The following is a 23,889-nucleotide window of genomic DNA, read 5'->3' as shown; positions in this document are numbered from 1 at the left end:
TGGATTCTTTTTTTTTTTTTTTTGATCTTATAAATGGAAATGAAGAGCTTGCTTTTCTCACCATCCTCCAAGAAACCATCTGTCTTTATTGCTGTTGGGAAAGGCATTGTTTCCTGTATTTAAAAATGCCTCTCTATACCTGTATTTTTTTATTATATATTTTTATACCTATACATGAAACACAATGTAAGAGATCTTGGCAAAGCCTGCATCTTTGCTCCTTCAGCTTCCAGAAATCTCTCAATAATTAGAAGCAAGATGGATTAGAGTCTGGAAACATAGTTGATGTCTTAAATTTAGACCTGTGTTAGTTTTTCCAGGAGTCCCTGGGTGGTGAAAACAGTTAACAGTCTCAGCTGCTAACCAAAAGGTTGGAGGTTGGAATCCACCCAGAGGCACCTTGGAAGGAAGACTTGGTGACCTAGTTCTGAACAATCAGCCATTGAAAACACTATGGAGCACAGTTCTATTCTGACACACGTGGGGTCCCCATGAGTTGGCGTCAACTTGACGACGACTGTTTTTTTTTTTGGTTTTGTTTGTTTTTTTATTAGTTTCCTAGGGCTTCTGTAACAAATTATTATAAACTTGAAGATTTAAAACAACAGAAATGTATTCCCCCACAGTCTGTAGGCATAAGTCCATAATCAAAGTGTAAGCAGGGCCACTATCTCTCTGAAGGCCCTCAGGAAGAATCTTCCTTTGGCTCTTCCTGCTTCTGGTGGCTCCAGCCACTAACTGGCTTATGGCTACATCTCCCCAATCAATGCCTTCGTCTTCACATGGCCTTCTCGCTTGTGTCTTTGTGCTTTCTCCTTTTCTTTCCTATAAGGATATTTGATATTGAGTTTAGGGCCCACCCTAATCTAAGATAATCTTATCCCCAGATCCTTACTTTAATTATATCTGCAAATACCCTTATCCCAATAAGGTTCTGGGTGGCCATACCTTTTAATGGGATACCATTCAACCCACTACAATCCATTACTGCAATGTGGCCATGGATGATTCATAAAATTACAAAGATATAAAGAATTTTTAATAAAAAATTTAATTATGAAATATTTGAACATCAGGAAAATATTAGAATAGACACCTATACACCCACAATCTACATTAAAGAAATGTTAGCATTTTGCCATGTTTATTTTATATATTTTATTTATTAAAAATAAAAAATTGTTACAGATACAATGACTACCTCACTCACTGTCCACCTTCCCCAAATATAATCACTATTGCTAAGGTATGTTCTTATTCACTATAATTTGCCTTTATTAATTATTATTTATTGCATTAGTCAAGTGCACATGCTGATGCAAGTGAATCTAGTTTACTTACTTTAACAGTTGTGTCAGAGACTTTAGAACTGAAAGTGACTTCTCTGAGCCTCAGAGTCTTGGGTAACAATCATGCCCTGGCTACCTCACAACATGGCGATGAGTGAAGGAAAGAAATGGTGTGAATGTTCTATATTTAGTGCATATATATATATATATATATATGGCATGTATGCTTATAAAGTAGTATATTTATTATCTTTCTTCTCAAATATCCATCTACACCTATGACTGTTCGGAAGAAAGTCCTGGCAATCTAATTCCAAAAAATCAGCGACTAAAAACTCTACGGAGCACATTTCTACTTTGACACACATGGGGTCACTAGGAATCAGAATTGACTTGATGGCAGAGGGTTTGATTTTTATATGGCTATGCTGCAGTTATGTAAGCCTATTGTTATTGCTTTGAAATAATTTAAGAGTTTGTTTCAATAAATCATTATCGTACCTTCTTTGCTAGCATATGGTATAGAAATGGGCCTTTATTTAAAAAAAAAAAATGCCTTTACATTAATATTGACACAGTCTTATTTTAACTTAACATGCTATAGAAATTTAAGTAACCCATTCTACCATCATATTCAAGTGGTTAAAAAAAAAAAAAAAGAGTTTCTTAATGGCTGAGCTGTTTTTACTGGACCAGAGATGGTGGCATAGGCAGATAGCCTTTGTCATGCTGTAGTCAACCATGGGCAGCATTTCACCAAAGATCCTTCATCTGACGCCATAATACAGCACGACTGAGGAAAAGACAGCTATTAAGCCTTTTAAAATAGATTCATTGCTCAAGAGTTTGAATTTGCATGGCCCAGATATACATTGAATTTGCTGTATAAGCCAGAAATGCTTGATATGTTTCACTATGATCTTTAAGACTTCTTAAGACTTTAAGAACTTGACTCCTGATTGATAAAAAATAAAGTGTTATCCTACCGCACTAGTATTTATTATATATAACCCTATTTAAGATTAGGTCATCCCCTTCTGGGTGGTACAAACAATTAAGATCTCAGCTACTAACCAAAAGGTTGGCAGTTTGAATCCACCCAGAGGCACCTTGGAAGAAAACCCTGGTGACCTACCATTGAAAACCCTATAGAGCGCGGTTCTACTCTGACATACATGAGATCACCATGTTGGAATTGACTTTATGACAACTGTTGTTGATATGTTTAGGTCACTAAATGTAAATATATAAAACGCAAAAAAAAAAACTGTAAGAATAAGGATAAAATAATAAGTGCCTCAAAAAAGAGTTATCTAATAAGTGATAGCTCACTAGGTCTTGAAAAAAGAAACTTTCGTTTTCTTGGCACAACAAGTGCTCAGTAAATATCCCTTGAACAAATAAAAAGCAATTTATTGGGTGGATTTAGAATAATTAGAGGCTTCAACAACAACAAAAGATATTCTTCATATGTCCATTTCTTATACAGATTTTCAGTAAAAAGCAAGGATAGATTGCTGAACACGGGTTCTATAAAAGCTTTTCTATGGTACTCCAAGGTAATAAAATCCACATAAATAACTTTCTGATACTCTAATGTGATCTAGAGATAGAGACTTTGGAATCTAAAAGAATGAATTGCCAACATGTCTCACGCATGCTTTTCCTTTTGAACATCCATTTTCTTAGTTGCATTTTTGGCAAAAGATGAAAAGCTGAAAAGTGATTGGAGTACAAGTATTTTGTGCTATGGATCAAAAGAAGAGTCAAAGTTTCAGATGCCAAAGATGTAGATGACAAATTGATGCTAATCAAGGAGCCTGGCTTATATTTGTACCAGGTCTTACGGATTTGTGCAGCAAAATCTCCAACAAGCCGAGTTCATACTTCCCCAACAGAAAAATTTAAAACCTGCTAAAATGCACCAACAAGCCTCCCCCTTGAAGCCCAAGAATTGTGTGCGGAAGACATGGGATGAGAATGAAGTTCAGGGTATCTCTGAGAACAGGAGTTTCTAATTGTTCTTTTCTACAAGCAATGAGCTTTGGATTTTGGAAAGAACTGCTTGCAGATGAATCCACTGGGATAATTAAGCTGCACATTCCATCATCCCCACATTACTAGAGGAGTAATTTTGTTGACTATGTTGTTTAGTATTACCCATTTGTATAATGGTGAAGAGTCTCTGCCAATATCAACTATTTTTACTTTGGCAGCAAATTGTCTTTAACTGTTCTTAATGACAGAAATGGATCATTGGTGGCACATTGGTTAAACATTTGGCTGCGAACCAGAAGACCAGCAATTCCAATCCACCAGCTGCTCCTTGGAAATCCTATGGGACAGTTCTACTCTGTCCTATAGGGTTGCTACGAAGCAGAATCTACTGCACAGCAATGGGGTTTTGGTTAATGACAGGAATTAGTAAATAGGTTTAATTATTCTTTGCAATTAGGCTGAAATGTGATTCTAAGATCAACTCATCAACAAAGAAGGGAGTGTTACCTTTTTATTTTTATTAATTTGAAGGACAGTTATTCACATATTCAACAAAGATTTAGTTCATGTCTAGAATGTGTAAAAGAACACGCTCAGCTCTGAGGATACAAAGATAGAAAATATGTAGTCCTTGCCCTCAGGAAGCTTTCAGTTGATTAAAATATAGTGTTGTAACTGCAAGAAAAAAAGTAATGCACCAGTCTAAAGATGTCTAAACTAATCTGAGGCTAGGAATTGTTAATTTAAAAAACAAAACAAAAAAAAGATTCCCTCGACTGGAAAAAGAGTCGTAGAGAGCAGCAATTAGCAAAAGCAGAGGCATAAGACAGGATCTGGCTTATTAGGAGAAATACAAGTAGACTTCACTGGAATTTCCAAACAAGAAGCAGCCCTTCCTGGGGTAGAATACACACTATTTCTGTGACCTTCTAAAAACCAAAGCACAATATTTAGTTTCTGATTGTCCCAGATTGGTGATGTTCCCAGATGAATTATGGAAAAAACAACAACAAAAAAAGTCTCTGAAACCCAGGCCTCAAAAAATTTTCACAGATAAAATTTAAAAAATCATATGCAGAAAATTAAAAAAAATCACAAAACAAATTAGAGAAAAATTCAGTATGAATGAGAGTCAACAAGAAACAACAAAAACTGAATTAGACTAACACAGATTGCCAATATTGGGATTAAAAACAAACCAAATTTGTCACCGTTGAGTCAATTCCAACTCATAGTGACCCTATAGGACAAAGTAGAACTTCCCCATAGGGTTTCCAAGGAGCAGCTGATGAATTTCTACTGCCCACCTCTTGGTTAGCATCCAAGCTTTTAACCACCAAGTCAACAGGGCTCCAATATTGGGATTATGAGATATAAATACAAAGTATGCTTAGAAATTATTGCATCAAGAAAATAGTTATCTTTTTTCAAGAATTAGTGACTATCATTTGTTAGATAACTTTTTTGAGACGCTTATAATTTTATCCTTATTCTTACAGTTTTGTTGAGTTTTATATATTTATATTTAGTGACCTAAACATATCAACAACAGTTGTCATCAAGTCAGTTTCAACTCATGGTGACTCCATATGTGTTGTAGAAGAACTGTGCTCCATAGGGGATTTTCAAAGGCTGAGTTTTTGGAAGTAGATTGCCAGGGCTTTCTTCCAAAAAGCCATAGGTGTATGGGAAGAGATCACCAGGTCTTTTCTTCTGCAGAGCCAATGAGTTGGCTCAAACCACCAACATTTTAGTTAGCAGTTGAGCTGCCTAACGGTTTTGTCGCCAGAGTTCCTTCATTAGCCATTACCAAAAAAAAAAAACCTGTTGCCACCAAGTCTATTATGAATCATGCAGACCCTATAGGACAGAGAACTGCCTCATAGGGTTTCATAGGCTACAGTCTTTGCAGAAGCAGACTGCCACATCTTTCTCCCATGGAGTGGCTAGTGGGTTTGAGCTGCTGACCTTTTATTTAGCAGCCAAGCTCTTTAACCACTGCACCAGCAGGACCCTTCATTAGCCATTAAAAACAAACAAAAAACAAAACCCTTGCAGTACAGTTGATTCCCACTCATTATGCAAATCAAAGTCACAATGAGATATCACCTCACCTCCATTAGAATGGCAACGACCAAACAAAAACAACATGTGTCAGTGAGATTATGGAGACATTGTAATCCTCATCCATTGCTGATGAGAATGTAAAATGGTATAGCCACTATAGAAAAGAGTTTGGCAGTTCCTCGAAAGCTAAAAATAGAACTACCATATGACCTAGAAATCCTAATCCTAGGTGTATACCCAGAAGAAGTGAAAGCAGGAGCAAAAACAGAAACCTATACACCAATGTTCACTGCAGCACTTTTCACCATAGCCCAAAGGTGGAAACAACCCAAATGTCCATCAACAGATGAATAGGTAAACAACATGTGGTACATACATACCATATTAATCAGTCAGAAAGAGGTACGAAGTCCTGGTGCATGCCACAACATGGATGACCCTTAAAAACATCATGCTACACAAAATAAGTCAGTTACAAAAGGACAAACACTGTATGCTCTCACTTATATGAAATAAGCAAATATGTACATTAAAAAAAAAAGCGAGGCTTATTAGTGTTTACCAGGTGTGGGTGGGAGAGGGAAGAAGGGAGTTTTTGCTTCGGGAGGCATTGTGCTTAGGTTAATGGTGGTGAAATAATTTGGAAAAGGAAAGTCATGATGATTGTACAATATGAAGAATGTAATCAATGGCACTGAATTATACATGTAGAAATTGTTGCACTGGCAAGTGTTTTGTTGTGTGTATTTTCACCACAATGAAAAGAAATGAGAAATATGATATTTATAAAAAGTGATTTCATAGTAGTCCTTCCACAGACACAACAAATAATATAAATTCAACATCATGCAAATGACATATTCTTCTGATGAAGCAATGAGTTAGAAATTGAAACAAAATAAATAGCTTAGAAAACACTTTGGGAAGTTTTGAAAATTTTAAAGTTCATTTTATATTGCCCAGAAAAAAAATCACAAAGAAAATTCTAAAAATGGTAAAATTGAGTGATAATGAAAGCACTGCATAGCAAAACTTTGTGTGTGTATGTGTGTGTATCATATAAATCGGTATGTCAAAGGAAATGCATAGACTTAAGCACTGATTTTAAAAAAAAGTACAGGTTTGGAGGACAATGAAAATGGGTAGAGGCACACAGGGCCTTCAAAGGTATTGGTAGCACTCTGTTGCTTTAGCAGAGAACTGGGTACGTGGGGTTTCACTTTATGCTTAACAGTACAATTACTTTATATATACTCTTATGTATGCATGGCAGATCACACAATTAAAAAAAGAAAAAAAGGGACTAGATTGCAATCTTACTTCATATGATTTTAGGCCAGAATGTTCTCTATCAAAAAACTGTCCACCCAATAAGAGCAGTTCATAAGTTTTTGTTTTTGTCAGAGAATCAAAGATAGATGACAGATCAGAAAGTATTAAATTGTTCTTAATTACTTGATCAGTTCTTTACTAGAGGTATCTTCTGACTCTGTGCCTCCCTCTTCACCCTCAAGGCCATGCAGCCCTGGTTCAGCTCTCAAACTCCTGCCTGGCAGGCGGTCTCCCTGCATTTCCATACACCGTCCACATTAGCACCAGAGTTATCTTCTCCAAAACAAAGACATTGCATCAGACTTTGTCTTTTCCTAAAGTCTTTTCTTGGCTCAAGTGTTAATTTTATGTTGCTGCTGTCACAAATTACTTTAAAAAATGGTTTAAAACAATGCAAAACAATACAAATTCATTTTCTTAGAGTTGTACAGTATAGATATAAACATGGACTTACTGAGCTAAAATCAAGGTGTTGTCAAGGCTGGTTCCTTCTCGAGTCTCCTGGAGAACATTCTGTTTCTTTGCCTTTTCAAGCTTCTAGTGGCCATCACATTCCTTGGCTGGGGACCCTTCCCCCATCCTCAACGCCAATGCTGGGATCCAGCCCTTCTCACATTGTATCACTCTTTCCCTTTATTCTGTTTTGTTTTTCCCTCTCATACACTTCTAAGGACCCTTGCAACTACATTGAACCCACCCAAATAATCCAAAATAATCTCCTTTATTTAAAGTTAGCTGATTAGCAAATGTAATTCCATCTGCAACCTTAATTCCTCTTTGCCATGTTAACTAAACATATTTACAAAACAAAACAAAAACCTGTCGCTGTCAAATCGATGTCAACTCATAGCGACCCTATAGGACAGAGCAGAACTGCCCCAAAGGGTTTCCAAGGAGCGGCTGGTGAATTCAAACTGCCGACCTTTTGGTTAGCAGCAGTAACTCTTAACCGCTGCACTACCAGGGCTCCTAAACATATTCACGGTTTCCAGCAATTGGGACATGACCATTATGGAGGGCCATTATTCTTCCTCTACAGCTCCCTGTTACCAAGAACAGCGGAGACTGTTGCGTACCCAGGGAGTGTGCAAAACGATTCATTGGAGTATAGGAAAAAAATTAGAACTTACATTTATTTATGGATTTGCATTTGCTTTTTTATCATATAGTTCTTAATTTTATTTATGTGCTTGTCCTTAATATATATAATTAGGTTATAAATAAGTATAAACAGTTTAGAAAAGCTTTTTCAGAAATGTTTTACTGATTGGTATGTGATCAAAAACTTCCCTAAACGAGAGAAAGTAACTCCTACCTTGGGTCAGATTCCCCAGGAAACTGAATTTGAGACAGGAATTTGTATGCAGTGTGTGTGTTAGGTATTAAATGTTTGCTGGGGAGTAAGGGAGTAGGACTGGGCAAGGGAGTGGTTCACTTTCAAGACAGTCACAACAAAGTCCTCACTAGATGCCAGGGTCACTCTGGAGCTGGACATATCTTATAGGAAAAGGTAGGATTCTTTACCCTCATGGACCCTCATTGGATAAAGGCTACATCCAGGTAGGGGGTACAGCCTTAGGAAAGGAGATCCTCTTCTGCCGCAGGCAAAGCTGCCAACATTCAAAGAACTTGTACTGGAAATGAGACCTCAGCCCTGAAGGGAAACAGCAGCCACAATTCTTAGCTGAGATTATAGTAACCCTCACGACTAGGGCCTAATCTGATCTCTCCAGCCTCATCTCTCATCACTGCCTTCTTTAACGTCCTCTGTAAATCACAAAGAGACACACCATGCCTCAACACTACTTCATGTTTTGTCCATAGTGCTTTTCTGCCTGGCCCACTACCTTTGTTCATCACCTGCCTTTTTCTCATTTACAAAACTCTGCAATTCCTGTTTCCTGAATCAATTAAAATGTGGGTTTCATATTTAAGCATTTTCAGACTCTTCGTTGCTCTTGCAGTATTTTTGTCTATACTGAAGGAACACCATTCACTATCTTATTGTGTAATTCTTTGGTTTAAACAGCTGTTTCTCCCACTAGGCTGCAAAGTGCTTTAAGGTAGTGGCTGTGACTTATTTATGCTTGTGTCCCTACTGTCCAGCAAAGCGTATAGAATTTATAGTGTTTTCTCAATGAATAAGAAAGTCTTTGTTGAAGGAGGAGAAAAAGAAGGAGGAGAGGGAGAGGGAAAAGGACACAAGATCAAGAAGAAGAAGGAGAAAAAGAAGAAATGCTAAAGGCCAATTCCAACAGAAATACAGGTTCTGGCTAAATGTTCCTGGAAAATTTTATGGTAAATTAGCCACAGGATGATAGGCACTGTAAGTTATTATATGTGGGGTTTGAAAGAAGGAGGCAGAGTAAAATTACAAGACACTAGCCTACAGTCTAAAATACTAAATTTTAGTTCCATTCCTTAATATGTAACTTTGATCAAGTGTTTTAACCTCTCTACGGCTCATTCTTTCTTGTATAAAATGAACGTGTTGGACCAGATGTTGTCTGCTTTAACTTTCCCTCTTCAATAACTCATCTCTTTAGAGCTCTTGCAAACTGACCTTATTTATTTACTCATGTCATCTCTACATTATCTGAGCAAACTATTCATTACTTTACCATATTGGAACACTCTATCTTCAAAATATAGTCCATTAACTAAATAGAAAATTCTGTTTTCATTTTAAAATTTGCACACTTGTGAACTTATTCCCCTTCTCTTCTATTTCCACACATTTTAAAAAAATAATTTTTATTGTGCTTTAAGTGAAAGTTTACAAATCAAGTCAGTCTGTCACATATAAGCTTATATACACCTTACTCCGTACTCCCATTTACTCTCCCCCTAATGAGTCAGCCCTTCCAGTCTCTCCTTTCATGACAATTTTGCCAGTTTCTAACCCTCTCTACCCTCCCATCTCCCCTCCAGACAGGAGATGCCAACACAGTCTCAAGTGTCCACCTGACACAAGTAGCTCACTCTTCATCATCATCTCTCTCCAACCCATTGTCCAGTCCTTTCCACGTCTGATGAGTTGTCCTCGGGAATGGTTCCTGTCCTGGGCCAACAGAAGGTTTGTTTACCCTGACAGCCGGGATTCCTCTAGTCTCAGTCAGACCATTAAGTCTGGTCTTTTTATGAGAATTTGGGGTCTGCAACCCACTGATATTCTGCTCCCTCAGTGGTTCTCTGTTGTGCTCCCTATCAGGGCAGTCATCGGTTATGGCCGGGCACCATCTAGTTCTTCTGGTCTCAGGATGATGTAAGTCTCTGGTTCATGCGGCCCTTTCTGTCTCTTGGGCTCATAGTTATCGTGTGACCTTGGTGTTCTTCATTTTCCTTTGCTCCAGGTGGGTTGAGACCAATTGATGCATCTTAGATGGCCGCTTGTTAGCTTTTAAGACCCCAGACGCCACATTTCAAAGTGGGATGCAGAATGTTTTCATAATAGAATTATTTCGCAAATTGACTTAGAAGTCCCCTTAAGCCATAGTCCCCAAACCCCCACCCTTGCTCCGCTGACCTTTGAAGCATTCAGTTTATCCAGGAAACTTCTTTGCTTTTGGTCCAGTCCAGTCGAGCTGATCTTCCCTGTATTGAGTATTGTCCTTCCCTTCACCTAAAGTAGTTCTTATCTACTAACCAATCAGTAAATAACCCTCTCCCATCCTCCCTCCCTCCCCTCCTTGTAACCACAAAAGTATGTGTTCTTCTTAGTTTATACTATTTCTCAGGATGTTATAATATTGGTCTTAGACAATATTTGTTCTTTTGCCTCTAATTTCACTCAGCATAATGCCTTCCAGGTTCCTCCATGTTTTCAAATGTTTCACAGATTCGTCACTGTTCTTTATCGATGTGTAGTATTCCACTGTGTGAATATACCACAATTTATTTAACCATTCATCCATTGATGGACACCTTGGTTGCTTCCAGCTTTTTGCTACTGTAAACAGAGCTGCAATAAACATGGGTGTGCATATATCTGTTTGTGTGAAGGTCCTTATTTCTCTAGGGTATATTCTGAGGAGTGGGATTTCTGGGTTGTATGGTATTCTAACTTTTTAAGAAAATGCCAGATAGATTTCCAAAGTGGTTGTACCATTTGACATTCCCACCAGCAGTGTATAAGAGTTCTAATCTCTCTGCAGCCTCTCCAACATTTATTATTTTGTGTTTTTTGGATTAATGCCAGCTTGTTGGAGTGAGATGGAATCTCATCGTAGTTTTAATTTGCATTTCTCTAATGGCTAATGATCGAGAGCATTTTCTCATGCATCTGTTAGCTGCCTGAATATCTTCTTTAGTGAAGTGCGCTATTTCCACACATTTTTACTTCTAGTTTTTTTTTACTTTTGTTTCACCGCAGTTCTGGAGGTTGCAAGTCCAAATCAGGGCATCGATTATGTTGACTCCTTCTGGGGGCTTTGAAAGAGGAATGGTTCCCTGCCTCTCCTAGTTTCTGGTGGCTGCCTGCAATCTTTAGCAGCTTTCACTGCTTGTACACGGGTCCTCACATGGCGTCTTCCCTCTATGTCACTCTGTGTCTGTTTTCCCTTTTCAGAGGACATCACTCAGAAGGGATTAGGACTAGGATGCACTCTACTCCAGTATGATTTAACTGATAAAGTTTCTCAATAAAGGCAGTATTTCCCCAAACAAGGTCAGGGGTTACGACTCCAATATATCCTTTTGGGGAACACAATTCAGTCCATAACCGCCAATAAAAGTAAAGAGGCTGAACTAGTAATCAAAAAAAAACTTCCTGTGAAGAAAAGTACAGGATGAAATCACTTCATTGCTGAATTTTACAAAACGCCTAAAGAAAATCAGCACCAATCCTTCACAGATTTTTCCCAAAAAATAGAAAAGGAGGAAATACTTCCTAACTCATTCTAGGAGAACACAATTACCCTGATACCCAAACCAGAAAAAAGTATCACAAAAGAAGAAAACTACAGGTCAACACCCCTCACGAATATAGACACAAAACTCCTTTAAAAAGGCCTTGGAAACTGAATTCGGCAGCATTTAAAAAGGACTAAAAACTATGGCCATGTGGAATTTATCTCAGGAATGCAAGGTGTGTTGAACACAGAAAATCAATCAAGATGATACGTCACATCAATAGGATGAATAAAAAAGAAAAGCATGGTCATCTCAATAAATGCAAAAAAAAGCATTTGACAAAATTCAACATCCTTTCATGATAAAGACACTATGAATGGAAAGGAATTTCCTCACCCGATAAAGGACATTAATGAAAACTCGCAACTAACATCATACTTAATGGTGAAAGACTGGCTGCTTTCCTTTTGAGATCAAGAATAAGACTAGGATGCCCACTCTTACCACTTCTATCCAACATTATACTGGAGATTCTTGTCGGGAAAATTAGGCAAAAAACAGAAATAAAAGGCATCTAGATTCAAAAGGAAGAAGTAAAACTGTCTATGTTCAGATGACATGGTCTTGTATATAGAAAATCCTGAGGAATTCACATATTAAAAAAAAAAAAACTTCAAGAGCTAATAACTGAGTTCAGCAAGATGGCAGGGTATAAGATCAATATACAAAAATCATATATTATGCTTCTAGAACCCCAAAATTTGTTTCCCAGCATGTCAGACTTTAGTCAATGACAGGATTTACACACCAGCTGTATTATATTATTTTAAATTTTTGGTTAGAAATAATAATGCTAGGACAAACCAGGGTCTCCTTTTAAATATATAAGAAATAAATAGCTTCTGCATGATGTGACCTCCAAATTTTAAAGTACCACAGAGCTCCATCTTGGGCTTCTTCTCTTTTCTGTTGATGCTCGAAGTCACAGTGACTTCATCTAGTGCTATAGCTTTTTACTCTAATATATGCTGGTAACTCCCAAACTGTATCATTAGCTTTGATTTCTCTCCCCTACGAATCAGATTTGCTTGTACATCTATATATTTGAACTCCAATTAGACGTCTACTAGGAGGCTATAGTTAACCTGTCTATAGTGGGATTTTTCATTCCTCCCTGCCCCAAATATCTAATCCTTCTCCTTTTTCCCCCATTTGTGCCAAGATCGCACATTACTTTATACCAAAAACTTAGGAGTTCTACCACACCTGTTTCTAATAGCCTTCTTCACCAAAGGGAATCAGAGTTCCATGGAGAAATGCTTGATTTCAGGCTGTGGGAGGAAGATATCTGATGACCCTGGGATACTCTGTTAAGCTAGAAAGTAAGGAAGTGTTATATGACTGTGGCATGTCACAAGAACACAGAAGTCAGTTTAAATGGGCTCCCAGTGATCATGTTTGGTACAATTTGAGCACCAAAATATTAAAGACAGCAATCAATTGTTAAGCACCGTGGAGTTGGTTCCAACTTATAGCGGCCCTATGGATAACAGAACGAAAGGGTGCCTGCACCATTCTCACAAATTTGTGAATATATAATAAAGAGATAAATAACGAAAGAATGAAACTGGAAGGGAGGGCTGCTGCTTACAGTAGAATGCTGAGTACTGCCTGGTAAATGGTGGAGTTGGAAAATGATCATTGTACAATGATGGTATAGGTTGATTCAGGCAGGAATCATCAGTAGATGCTATATCCGAGGGGAAATCTTTATGAGGATTTGTATATCTCCCATAACTCCCTGCCATCAAGTAGATTCTGATTCATAGCAACCCAATAAGACAGAGTAGAACTGCCTTATACGATTTCCAAGGCTGTAATCTTTACGGAAGCAGACTGCCACATCTTTCTCCTGCAGAGCGATCGGCGTGTTGGAACCACCGACTTTGTGGTTAGCAACCTGGTGCTTAACCAGTGCGCTATCAGGGCTCGTTTTGGTATTGAAGTATCTCCTCACAAATTGCTTATTTGTAGAAAGAGAAAATATAAGAACTTTAGAGTGCAGAAATCCTACAACACCTTGACCTCCTGGTCAAAATTAGCATCGCAAATAATAGGCAAACTAGCACCCTGTGCCTTCAGATGTGATAACCGAGGAAGGATACAGCAACATTACTTAGCATTTTGGCCAGGGGTACATGATCTTCAACATCTAATCAAATGGAAATATCAAACAGACTCAAAATAAAGAGCATTCTATTTAGAGATTGGAGTCCTGGTGGCTCAGTGGTTAAAGCTCGGCTGTTAACAAAAAGGTCGGCAGTTTGAATCCACCATCTGCTCCTTGGAAACCCTGCAGGGCAGTTCTACTCTGTCCTGTAGGGTCACTATGAGTTGGAATCAACTCAATGGCAGTGTTTTTTTTTTTTTTTTAATTAAAAAGAACTGTATTCTTAAAAAGATGCCAATATCTTAAAAGACAAAGAAAGATTGTGAAATTAAGGGAGAAAGGTTTATGAAATAAATATTAAGAAGCTATGACAACTAAATACATCATTCTAGATTGTATCCTGTATTGGGGAAAATGTTATTAAAAAAAATTATTGAACCAATTGACAAAAATGGAATATTAAGTGTAGATCAGAAAAAAAAACTACATCAATGCTTAATCACCTGGTTTTGAAAACCATTCTCTGGTTATGTAAAAAAAAATTATACTTCTTAGGAATTTTAAACTGAAGTATTTAAAGGTAAAAGGCCATGATGGATGCAATTTACTATCAATTGGCTCATAAAAATAATAAGTGTGTGTGTGTGTGTGCATGTGGGTAGAGAGAAAAAGTTAAAAAGAAAGTAGATAGGTAATCTATCTCTCTATTTCTATCTCCATCTCCAGAGAGAGAGAGCAAAAAAGCAGATGGGAAAAAATACAGGTAAAGTGTAAATTGGTTTTGTTTTTACTATTGTTTACACTTTTCTGTAAATTTGAAATGATTTCCAAATAAAAAGTTCAAAACAAAAACATAAAACTAGAACTTGCCCTTGATTATTCCCTTTTCCACACTTTTGACAGTAAGTTTCTTTTAACCTCACGTCAAAATAAGTTCCAAACCTTTTACTTTTTTCTCCAGTTCCATTTCCACTACTCACTTCTACTGCTTCCCTTTTGTAACCTGTATTACTTTCACCAGGGAGCAGTTCCAAATCAGATCACATTGCTCCACCCACCTCCTCTCAAGCCTTCTCTATCACATCACCCTACTTCTACTGAAGTACCTATCCCCCTGTAAACAATTATAAAACTAGAAAATATACATGAAACAAGTTTTTTAGATGTTTGACAAAACACAGTGCAAGACTGTGGTCCCAGTTATTGTTGTTCTTAGGTTCCATTGAGTCAGCTATGTTCGAACATAGCAACTCTATGTTCGAAAGAATGAAATACTGCCTGGTCCTGTGCCATCCTCACAATCCCTGCTATGCTTGAGCCCATTGTTGCAGCCACTGTGTCAATCCATTTCACTGAGGGTCTTCCTCTTTTACACTGACCTTCTACTTTACCAAGTATGATGTCCTTCTCCAGGAACTGATTCCTCCTGACAACACGGACAAAGAATGTGAGAGGTAGTATCGCCATCCCTTGTTTCTAAGGTGCATTCTGGTTGTACTTCTTCCAAGACAGATTTTTTTCTTCTTTTAGTGGTCTATGGTATATTCAATATTCTTTGCCAACACCACTATTCAAAAGTGTCAATTCTTCTTCAGTCCTCCTTATTCCTCATCCAGCTTTCACATGCGTATGAGGCCATTGAAAACACTACGGCTTGGATCAGGCACACTTTAGTCTTCAAGGTGATATCATTGCTCTTTAACACTTTAAAGAAGTCTTATGCAGCCGATTTGCCTCATGCAATGGGTCTTTTGATTTCTTGACTGCTGCTTCCATGGGTGTTGATTGTGGATCCAAGTAAAATGAAATCCTTGACGATTTCAATCTTTTCTCGGTTTATTATGATGTGGCTTATTGGTCCAGTTGTGAGGATTTTTGTTTTCTTTATGTTGAGGTGTAATCCATACTGAAGGCTGTAATCTTTGATCTTCTTCGGTAAGTGCTTCAAGTCCTTTTCACTTTCAGCAAGCAAGGTTTTGTCATTGCATAATGTAGGTTGTTAATGAGTCTTTCTCTTCCTATTGCCACGTTCTTCTTCATATAGTCCAGCTTCTTGGATTATTTGCTCAGCATACAGATTGAATAATTACGGCAAAAGGATACAACCCCGGCTCACGCCTTTCCTGACTTTAAACTGTGCAGTATCCTCTTGATCTATGTACAGGTTCCTCATGAGCACAATTAAGTGTTCTGGAATTTCCAGAACCCTGAGATAGTTATTCGCTGAACACGGTACTGGACAGTGCTGCACAGAAGGAAGCTATGCAGGGAAAGAGAGTCAGAAATTTGTTCAGGGGTCCCTTGACTTTTTAGCTTTGTATTCACAAGTTAAGATTCCATGAGACAGGTGGAGCCAAAATGGCGCTATAGAAAGAAGCACTACGTCCCTCTGCAGCAAAGACCTGAAAAACTAAATAAAACAGATACAAACCTCAATCCTGGAACACTAAGCACCAAATGAAGGAATAAAGAACTTGATCAAGCACCAAATGGAATAAGAGACTGACAGAACAGAGAATGAGGAGAGCTATGGAGTGGAGGTCCACTACCAGAACGGATTCACGATCTTGACTACAGCCACCGAAGAACACAGGCAGGGAGTACAGGAAAGCAACTTTGTGGTGCTCCCAACAGGAAACAGAGCACCCAGTATCCAGGGATACAAGCTTTTCCACCCCTTACCCTTCTTCCCTATACAAGGCCTTTGCCACTTTCCAAAGGTGCACGGTCACTCTGCCAGAGAGATACCAGCTCACTGCCACCCAGATTCACCATCTTGGACCTCAGCTGCCAAGGACTATGACAAGGAGTATGGGAAGGCAACTTCATGGAGCTCCCAGAAGAAGACAGAGCACTGGCAATCAGGGATACACACTTTCCCACCTCCCTCCCTTCTTCCCTCTATGTGGCCTCCACAGCTTTCCAACAGGCCATGGTCACTTGGCTGGAGAGACACCAGGTCATTTCTGCCAGGGCTCACCCTGCCCCACCACCCTACCCCTTCAGTGTCATTTCTTTGTTGTTGTTTTTTTTTTTTTTTGCTCCTCTCTCTCTCTCTCTCTCCCTTCCTTCCTTTCCTTTCTCCCATCCAGCTAGCCCCATGTGCCATCCCATCCCCTTCTTGATGGGCTGTGATTTTTTTGGTTTATTTGCTTTTTTCTTCTTCTTCTTTTTTTTTTTTTTTTGTTTATTTGGTATATATACATATATGTATATATGTATGTATTTGCCTTTTTTGTTGCGTCTCTCTTTCTCTCTTGCTTCCTTTCGTTTCTTCCACCCAGCTAGTCCCATGTGTCATCCCTTCCCCTTCTTGATGGGCTGTGATTTATTGGTTTGCTTACTTTGCACCTTTTTTTTTCTCTTCCTTCTCTCTCTCTCCATTCCTTTCTCCCATCCACCCAGCCCCATATGCTGCCCCCCCTTCTTGATGGGCTGTGACGTATGCCTCAGCTGAAGAGCCTCTGGCACATGGCCTTTGTGGGTTTGTCCTGCCCCATAGGCCACCTCCCTAAGTGCCATATTTTTTATTTTTCTTTATCTTTCTCCTTCTTTTCCTTCTCCCTCCCACCTAGGCCCTGGGCTGCCTCTGCCCCTTCCTGACAGGCCCTGCATGTGATATTAATGATATTGTTTGATAATTTGCACTTTCAGTGGGATCACCTTTCTTGGTAATAGGCATAAATATGCATCTTTTCAAGTTAACTGGCCAGGTAGCTGTCTTCCGTATTTCTTAGCATAGACGGGTGAGCACTTCCAGCGCTGCATCTGTTTGTTGAAACATCTCAATTGATATTACATCAATCCCTGGAACCTTGTTTTTTCACCAATGCCTTCAGTGCAGCTTGGAATTCTTCCTTCAATACCATCATTTCCTGATTATATGCTACCTCTTGAAATGGTTGAATATCGACTAATTCTTTTTGGTATAATGACTCTGTGTATTCCTTCCATCTTCTTTTGATGCTTCTGGCATAATTTGATATTTTCCCCATAGAATCCTTCACTATTGCAACCCAAGGCTTGAAATTTTTCTTCAGTTCTTTCAGCTTGAGAAACACCAAGTGTGTTCTTCCTTTTTGGTTTTCTATCTCCAGCTCTTTGCATGTCCCCCATGTGTCTTTCAGTTTGTCATTCTGTGGTGGCTTGCATGCTGCTATGATGCTGGAAACTATGCCACCAGTATTCAGATACCAGCAGGGTCACCCAGTTAGCCTGAAATTAGGTTTCAGCTGAGCTTCTAGACTAAGACAGACTAGGAAGAAGGACCTGGCAGTCTACTTCTGAAAAGAATTAACCAATGAAAACCTTATGAGTAACATATAGGGGAACAACAATAATAAATACTTCATCAAAACAATGCAAACCAGAAGACAATGGTACATTTTTGAAATACTGAAGAAAAAACAACTAGTCATCCCAGAATCATATGTCCAGTAAAAATATTTTCAAAACCAAAAGTGACATAAATGCATATTCAGACAAGCAAAAGGTGATATAACTTATGGCCAGTAGGCCTATATTATATGAAATGTTAAAGAAAATCCAGATCTAAACAAAGAAATGCCAGAAATGGTAAACATCTGTGTTGGTAAAAAATAATTTTTCTCACTTTTAAAATATGCCTTAAAATATAATTAACTGTTTAAAGGTAATATAATAATATGTAGTATGAGATTTCTAACATATGTAGTACTAAAAGGTATAACAACAACAGCAGCACAAAGAAAGGGTAGGGGAACAGAAGTGTATTGTATAGTTTCTTACATTACGTATGAGGTGATCGTCTAATATTATTTGGAGCTAGACCATGGTTTTTAGACCATGATAAATTAAAGATACATCTTTAAATCCTAGGCAAGCACCAAAACATTTAAACAAAGTGGTATAGCCAATAAGCCAACAAAGAAGATAAATAGAATACTAAAATACTCAGTCCAAAAGAAGGCAAACTAAACAACAGAAAAAAAAATAGAAAAAACAGAAATAACAGGATAGTACTCTTAAACTACATAAATAATTATATTAAATGTAAATGGAATAAATGTTCCAATTAAAAGGCAGAGACAGTCAGTCTGTTTTTAATAAATAAATAAGGCCTCACTATATGCTGAGTATAAGAAATACACTGTAAATATAAATACATAGACAGGTTAAAAGCTAAAGAATGCAAAAGGGAATATATTAAGTTTCAAAAAGCTTGAGTGGGTATACTAATATAAGACAAAGTATTACCTAAAATAAAGTGGGACATTTCATAATAATGAAAGGATCAGTTCATCAATAAAAACATAATAAAATAGCATGCAAACAACTCATCCCTCACACTAATCACCATCTTCTTACCTTACTTTATTGTTCTTCATATCAGTTTTTTACTACATGACATACAATATACTGATTCTCTATTATTGATTATGCTTCCCAAGGACAGGGATTTGAACTATTTTCCTTATTACTATATCCTCTCCGCCTGAAACCATGTCTGAAATATAGAAGAGTTTTATAAACATTTGCTTAATAACTGAATAAATATCCCACCAAAAACTAAACCAAACCCATTGCATTCAAGTCAATTCCAAAATAATTATCCCAGTTAGCCTGAAATTAGGTCAAGGTCTTTAAATATTGATAATCAAACCATGTGTATACCTGTTGCCATCCAGCCAATTCTGACTTATAGCGACTCTCTCTTTCTAATTTAAATAACAAACCTTAATACTTAGAAAATAGGTAAACATAGATTACTAGGGGCAATGCTATATTTATTTTTATTCACTTTTAAATTAGGTTGCTTTCATTAGTTTTAAATAGCGCGCATGTTCACTAGCAACATATAGAGGATTAAACCAAAGAACTAAACACTTGGTCATTGATTTTTCGGAAGTTGGAGTGGATTGGTAATAAATGATATCACATAGTGTAATTCTGATCCTGGACCTGATTCCTATGTGGTCTAGAATTACCTAATGGGACTAAGATTATGGAAATGTTTTATATTTGTTTTGTCCTATATGGTATCCAATAGCCATATGTGTCTATTAAGCCCTTGAAAGGTGACTATTGAAACTGAGGAAAGTAAATTTCAGTAGCCACATGCAGCTTTCATTTTGGAGAATGCAGTCTAGATATTAGCATATGCTAGATTCTTCTCACCCCCACATTTTCCTCTATAGCTACCCTTCATAGGGCAGGACCTCCTGCTTTCTTCCATGTAGACTTGGTACTTCTTCTTTATAGCATTTTTTATGATAGAAATAATTTATCTAATATCAGTATCCCCGAGTAACTATAAACACCATAAAACAGGGTCTGTGTCTCTGTTCTCCACAACTTGTTTCATAGAAGTTGCAAAAGAAATAGTTGTTGAATGAGTGAATCACTCCCATTTCTATAGAGGGAAATAATCATGTATGTTCATCTCAGTGGCATGGGTGGGTGTGTAAAAACTAGACGTGATCCCAATTTTCCCCATGTGAGTAACAAAAATGATGAGTTTAGATAAGACTTAACTAATGTTAGGGGTTTTTAGACCCTTACCATTGCCATTGAGTCAGTTCTGACTCATAGCAACCCTATAGGACACATTGGAACTGCCCCATAGGGTTTCTAAGGAGTGCCTGGTAGATTTGAACTGCCGACCTTCTGGTTAGTAGCCATAGCTCTTAACTACTACACCACCAGGGTTTTTAGAGGACCCAATAAATAACAACCCTCTTCCTTGCCTAATTTCTGAATTTATGTTTAAATAAGATGAAGGGGATGTGGGGACTAAGTTAGAACATACGGTTCAGTACGAAAGCCAAAGGGGCATGTTAACAGAATTATCCACTCATTTACTGACAACACTGAACTGAGCTAGTTTCTTCACAAGAGTGAGGAGCTACCTTAGTAATACTTAGGATATAGACTTAGTGTGGATTGTGCTGTCTGAAGGCAGACTCTTTCAAGTGGAACAAGGAAATAGCTAAGCAGAGTATGCCCAGTTTATTTCTCCCAATTAAAGTGGTCAGGATTGTTATACTAATCGAGCTTTCTTTGCAAAGAAGGAAACCCTAGTTCTATCTCTAGTGTTCTCCTAATCCTATTAACAGAATCATGCTCTACCGTGTTTTCAATGGCTGTGTTCTTTCAGAAGTAGATCACCAGGTCTTTCTCTGGAGGCATTTCTGGTGAATTTGAACCACCAGCCTTTAAATTAATAGCCAAGTGCTTAACAGTGTACACCATCCAGGGACTTATATCTCCATTCATACCTCTCTAATAAATAATAGGAGCCCTGATGGTACAGTGATTAAGAGCTTGGCTGCTAACCAAAAAGTTGGCAATTCATATCCACCAGCTGCTCCTTGAAAACCCTATGGGGAGTTCTATTCTGTTCTACATGGTTGCTTGCTATGAGCTGGAATAGACTGGACAGCAACAAACTTGGCTTATTTTTTTGGAATAGATAATATAAAATATCTTGACAATATCATGACAGGGCTGACAATCCTGCTGAATAAGATATTTCAGATTTAAGATGATTTTGAAAAAAGGAAAAAGAAATTTGAACCAAATCAAAGTGATAGGATATTGGGGAAAGGGGAGAGTGTCATACACTGCCTTGAAGTAGTGGTGGCAGGAGATGGGTGACATGAGGTAGGTACTTGCTAATAGGAGATAAGAGGTTAGTCTGTTTAAGGAAGAGATGCTCCAGAGAACTCAGCAATTCTTTGGAAAATTAATGATATCTTATTCCCCCAGCTACCCTCTGATACTCCCAAGGAAAAAACTCCTCTTTTCCTTGATAATCCTGGTTAATTAAGACAGGGTCACTAGAGGGATCTTCGTAACTGCCTCCTGAGTCAGAGTAAACCTGGCTAGGGAAGATAGGTAGGGAAAGGAAGAACAAGAGAGGAAAAACATTAAGGGCACCAGGAACTCAAAGACAGAAATGAACAATTCACTAGACTAGGAAGTAATTTAAGTGCTTTCTTTAGGGAAGGAGTAGCTCTGAAATAGAACTGGGATCCTGACCAAGAGACGGGAGGAGAATGAAGCAAAAGAATGTCATAAAAATGAAAATTGTTATGTTAGAGTAGCAGTATGCTTTTTCTACAGAGTGGGCAGACTGGGGAAATGATAAACATGGCAGCCAATAGCTGTATGAAAAGGACAGTGTCTCACTTCTACATGTGGAAGTTATTTGAGCTATTTTTTTTAAAAAAAAAAGAATAATAAAAAATCAAATTAGAATCTCAGCTTGCTTTGCCAAAGTGTGTTTAGCATAAAAAGCAATTACATTTTTCAAAATGCATCTAAAAATAATTGCTCTCGGTTCCTAAATATGCATGCTTCAAATAAAAATGTATAATGTACAACAGCAAAAGTTACTTTAGCTTGATATGAAGAAATTCAGCATAAGATCAATTATTTCTCTGAGTCTCTTATTCTTTTCCATCTTATCATTTTCTTCTTTTTTCTTAAGAACACCCTGTTTGCAATCACTGCTAATAGACGTGTGTTGTTCAACAGCCTGTAGTCATGACTGTGAGCTTGAATAACCTAAAGGTCTATGGCACTCATTCGCTTCTTTAGCAATTTCGCAATTAAGGTACATATTCTCTACTATGGTGATGCCAATAAGAGAGAAAACTGGAGGAACAAGGGATATGTTTAAAGAGAATTTTTAGTAAGTTTAATAAGTTTTGCTGACTATTGATACCTGGAAAAAAAAAAAAAACCTGTTGTCGTTGAGTTGATTCTGACTCCTAGCGACCCTATAGGACAGAGTAGAACTGCCCCATAGGGTTTCCAAGGAGTGGCCGGTACATTCAAACTGCCAACATTTTGGTTAGCAGCTGTAGCGCTTAACCACTACACCACCAAGGTTTCCCTTTTGATTACATGACTCAAAAAAACATAAAGATGATAAAAGTGAGTGTGACAATCACAGACCTCAAAGCCTGAAGGAAACATTGATATTTCTACTGCCTAGTCTTCAGTTCACACTTTACTTGCGTAAGCTCCAAAGCAGATGGAAGTTATCTCCCACTCTAACATGACCCTGGGATACAGAACGCATTCCCCTTTTCCTGGGACAATCCTGCTTTTCAAGCTTTCTCAGGATGCAATGGGTTTTCCCCGATCAGCAGTGCTCAGGCACAGGCTGAATGAGCCCTTCCCAGAAGTAGGAGAGAGGGGACTTGAACACCACATCTTCAGGGCATAGTAATTCCCATCACTCTATGGTTTACTACAAGTTTCAAAACATGTCTACATAATTTGAAAGTGAGTCCATAAACTCCTCAAGGGCAAGGATGTTTCTTTTTCATTTCTATGTCTTTCATGTCGGGCAGGAAAAATAGTTTCTTAATGTTTGTTGAACTGAACAATTAGGTTGGCCTAACCTGTGAACATCTTCTTAAAACTCTTTGAAGGGATTCCTCAAGTCTGAATTGATGAGGTTAATTAAAAGTCAAGTTAGGGAAAACAGAATGCACAATAAGAAAAGTACTGCATAAAGCTTCCTTCCAGACTATTTAAGTATTCAGATTGTTGGAAATTCGCACATAGCATTGGATTATATTACCGAAGTTTTGTGGTTCAGTGGATGAGGAATTTCTGCCCCAGAACTCTTGTTCCTTATCTGGTTTGGCATCTCCAGTCCAAAGTGTCTGCTATTTTGTCCCCAGGGTGCCCATGATGATCTGTTACTTCTTCAATTCGCAGTGCCATTTTGCTCTCAGGGGAGAGCCTGCCATCCTGCAGTGGCCACAAGAAGTTCAGCTCCTCAGTGTGGAAAATCTACCTGACGTCAAACAGTTTAATGACTCAAAGTCCCTTCAGGGTTTGCTTCAGTCTCTAACTGGTCCTGGTCACACTAGCCCTCATTGCATTTACCCCATGGCTGTAATCACCAATTCTGTTAAATCATCATTCTTTCATTTAACCTAGGTGCAAAACCCAAACCATAGAGAAACCCGTTTTTGTTTTGTTTGTTTTTGTGATTTAGGTGAAAGTTTACAGAGCAAATTAGTTTCTCGTTAAACAGTCAATACACAAATTGTTTTGTGACTTTGGTTGCCAACGCTGTATGTGTCAACACTCTCCACTTCTCCATCCCAGTTTCCCTGTTTCCATTTGTCCAGTTTTCCTGACTGTTCCTGCCTTCTTGTCTTTGCTTTGGGGCTGGTGTGC

This window comes from Elephas maximus, chromosome 23 (assembly GCF_024166365.1).
Source record: "Elephas maximus indicus isolate mEleMax1 chromosome 23, mEleMax1 primary haplotype, whole genome shotgun sequence".
NCBI classification, from domain to species: Eukaryota; Metazoa; Chordata; class Mammalia; order Proboscidea; family Elephantidae; genus Elephas; species Elephas maximus.
This window is presented reverse-complemented; position numbering follows the sequence as displayed.